Below are 4,328 nucleotides of genomic sequence, written 5' to 3'. Positions count from 1 at the left end.
AAGGGGCGGGAGAGAGACACACTATCTTCATTCATGGTATTGATCATATGCAGGAAAAACGCCTGGGCAAAACTGACCACAACTTGCCTGCTAGCCTGAGGAGGGGCCCTGCGGCAAGGGGTGGCCGCTAGGAGATGCCTGCCTCTAATGGACGTCCTGGCGGGACTCAACCTCGACGCCACCCCCATTCAGAAGCCAAACTCAGGAATTCCCGAGCAACCGCAGACCCGAGATGGCGCAGAGGCAGGGCCCGGGGTCGCTGGTGAGGGGCCAAGGGGCAGGCAAATCAAAAAACACAGAACAACACTCGCGGACGCAACTCAGCGTGCCAGGCCCCGGAGACGCTGTCGGCCCGATTCCGCCTGGTCCTGCGGCGCGGCGCCCCAATCCAGCAGCCTCCAAGCCAAGGGCGGGCGCGGGAACTCGAGCTCGCGCGAACTTGGGAGGCCTCCCAGCTAGCTACCCGGGCCGCGGCGCGCCCCCGTCCTCCCAGTCGCGCTCCAGCCCCGGGAACGCGCGCGCCGGCGCAACAGTTCCGGCAGCTCTGGCTGCCCGTCTCCCGGGAAACACCAATCAGAAGCCCGCTTTCAGGCGAGGGCCTAGAGCAGCCGCAGCTAGGGGAGGACTCCGGCTGTTGGCGGTCACTGGGAGGCGTCGTGCTGCCCAGCGACGGGCGGGCCGCCTTCACCGCTGCCACTGCCTAGCCCAGCTACTTCCGCAGCCAGTCACAAAGTCTGCTGTCTCCTCTGTGCGCCGCCCACGCCAAGCACCTTGCAAGGAGGCTTGCTAAGCCTGGCTATTTTTAGATCTCCAGAATGCGTTGTGCCAGCGCTCAGCAAAAACCGAGTCAAACCACCAAGCACAGTGATGTGCTGCTCTTTGAACAAATATGGCTCAGAACTCCATATTCCCCTGAATAAAGTCGATTAACTGCACTTTTTAAAGCCCTGTCTCCTGTGGTCTGGCAGTTGGCTGCAAAGCGGAAAGCCACATGCTCCCACCTCAAAGATGGTCATCACCTAAGGAAGTGGCACTAACTCTAGCGGCCCTGATTGAGGGCAGGCAGATATTCCTTACCAGCAATTACAGCTATACTTTTCATTTCCATTCAGCGTCTTAGAATTAATTCCATAAAAAAGTAAAACAATTCCTAGAAAGGGTGAAATGAGTTCTCTAAGCAAATAGGAATGGAGGTTTCTGCTGATTTCTGTACTAGGTTGTTTAACTTGTGCTAAGAAACCGATGAACAGAATATCAGGATAACAAAGCCATCCATTAAAATCCGGAGACACTGAAGAACTGCCTTACATGCCCCATTGCTGTAAAACAGGACCTGTTTAACTGTCTAGAAGAACTAATGTGAAAACAATTAACCCAGTATTATAGATATCTTTTTACTCAGTGATTTTGATTCTAATTAGGTAGGTCTTTGTCTTAAAGGACACCCTGTCCCGTGTCACGCACCTCATCACCACCACCTCCAGCCCCCATCCAAATGCAACATGCTATGTGTTTTGCTTACTCTAGCAAATTAGGGGAGACAGTCACAGTGAGATAAAGAGTGAAAACAATTAACCCAGTATTATAGATATCTTTTTACTCAGTGATTTTGATTCTAATTAGTTAGGTCTTTGTCTTAAAGGACACCCTGTCCCGTGTCACGCACCTCATCACCACCACCTCCAGCCCCCATCCAAATGCAACATACTATGTGTTTTGCTTACTCTAGCAAATTAGGGGAGACAGTCACAGTGAGATAAAGAGAGAAAACAGTATCAGTATTCTTAAGCCACAATGACATTTCCAGAGGTATAGATCCATAGAAAAAAATAGACACATAGATAGTTACACACTCCTTTTCATTCATTTTCTAGCCACAGTGGAAAATAAAACCTTTGGCTTCATCTCTCTTTTTAAAAGAAGTCAAAATTCTTAAGATACTAAAATATTCTTAAGTGTTTATAGGTAGTCTATGAATAGGAACAATATTTTTGAACTTAATGTAGGAATCCTTATTTCTTATCATTTAAGAGATTTCTTAATTTTCATGAAACTGCACAAAATCAAGTTAGAATTTCATATTTTTCCAAATAAGAAAATCATTTTAATTTTTAAAATAAACAGAAAGAGCACTAGTAGTAGAAAATTTAATATTTAAGAAAAGCCACTTTGGAAAAATATTCCATTTTGAATGTAAATAATGCATTTACCTCATTACTGTGCATATTAATGGTTCAGCAGGGGGCTGATACTGGTGAATATACCCATCCACATTCTGCAAGCATATTAAGTAGTGTTCTCATATATCTTTTTTGTTTGTTTTTCTCTATACAATTCCCATTTTTGTTGTTATTTTGGATTTTTTTGTATGTCTGAGTTTATGTTATATCCTTTGTAATTTCATTATTGAGTGACTTTTCATTGTTAATTTTCTGGTATGATAAAGTAGGACAAGGAAAATAAGCTGGTTATATCTTTATATTTACTTTTATAGGTATCATCTTATTGGCCTATTTCTAAGGATTTCATGAAAAGATTCTAGATGTCAAAACCTGCAGTTAACGTTCCTGTTTAGAAATACACAAAATAATACCTTTGACGTTGGCAACTCAGATGTATTATTCAGCAAAACAGCAATTACTCATTGTTTTGCTCTTACATGTTAAGCACTATGCGACACTTGGTGACACAATAACAAAATTGCAAAGTCAATTATATTTAAAATAGACATCCTAATAAAACATACACAACCGACTCCTTTTACTCTTTTTGAACTGTTTTGTTCCTTTTTCTGACTGTTTAAAGTCAAATAGATACAGTGTGAAAGTTAAACCTAAGGATAACTGATTTACACACATCATGAGGGAAAAAAAAAAGTTAGAAAATGGAGCAAGGGTTCCTCCTTTTACTCTTTTTGAACTGTTTTGTTCCTTTTTCTGACTGTTTAAAGTCAAATAGATATAGTGTGAAAGTTAAACCTAAGGATAACTGATTTACACACATCATGAGGGAAAAAAAAAAGTTAGAAAATGGAGCAAGGGTTCTAACATAAAGGGGAAGTGTAGTTCTGAGGGCACTAAACCCACCTTAGGGAGGTGCCAGAATGTTCTTGTATATTTTTGGAAATGTACATCTATGGTGTTCTTTTGCAATGGCAATCACAGTGGCAAACTTTGAAAGAGCAGGGTGTCTAAACTTAAAGCAAAATTTAAGCTAGATTCATACTAACTATTCTTTGCAGAACTAGAGCAATAAAACCCAAAGAGAGTCTTTATATTTAAGAAGAGAGGGTTTCAGTTGGGGGTAGGTGTTTGTTTTATTCTATTTTAATTGCACAAGAAACATTTTTGTAACTTGAACTTCCCAGTAATGAATTCCACCTCTCAACCCAGCCTGTAGGCTGAACTGAAGTTCCCATCAGAAAATTAAAATGTTTATCTGGATAAAATAACTTCTAAATCAACTCTCTATTTCTTTTCGTTTCTTTTTGTATTTTCTGCAATATAGCCCCTTGCAATGATATTAGTTCTAGTGTGGGAAAATATTATAATTGAGATCTGGTAAGTTATTTGCAGACTTTTCTTTACAGTTTTTCTTTACACTGTGCTGACATTTAGTACAGCCCTGGTGAGGAAAACAATACTACCATTCATAGCTCTAGACGTAGATTTCAATCGACTTAAGCGGGCACAATGAAACTTGGTCATTCACTGGTTACCCATATTGTGTTCTCAAATTTTCTCTCAGCAAAAGTATAATGACTCAGTATTGTATGGTTGCATAGACAAGGGCTCGGAACAAGAGACACTAGTTTTGTCTGACGGTGTGAGAAAGTCGTGAAGGGATCTTTTCTTCCAGATGGTGTTAAATTCAGCTGCCTTTTTAACATTGGCCTTGCACAGCAATCTGCTGCTCCCCTTTCACAAAGACTGTGCTTGGTTCCCACTAGTTAACATGCATACTCACGCAACCTGCAACTTCACTCCAACTGTTTTACAATGCAGTGGTATGCTAAATAAACTTGATCCGGTTTCTGCCAATGTTAAAACTAGCTTTCAAAGAACTACTTAACTGATATTTACACTTCTTTTGACTTAAATGTGCATGCTTTTGGAATATTTCAGATTTCAAAGAAATATCACCTTATTATAAGGTCATTGTAGAGTTTATCTCAGACACCCTCAGACCCATACTCAGATACAGTACCTTTCTCTTCAACACACACAAATAAAACAAAATGTCAGAAGTTTGATGTGTAATAGAAAAAAGAAAAATTGGGACATGTTGCAGCAAGAGCAGTGGAACAGCAAAAAATAAAATGAAAATAA

The sequence above is a fragment of the Galeopterus variegatus genome, unplaced genomic scaffold, assembly GCF_000696425.1.
Source record: "Galeopterus variegatus unplaced genomic scaffold, G_variegatus-3.0.2 Scaffold341, whole genome shotgun sequence".
NCBI lineage: Eukaryota > Metazoa > Chordata > Mammalia > Dermoptera > Cynocephalidae > Galeopterus > Galeopterus variegatus.
This window is presented reverse-complemented; position numbering follows the sequence as displayed.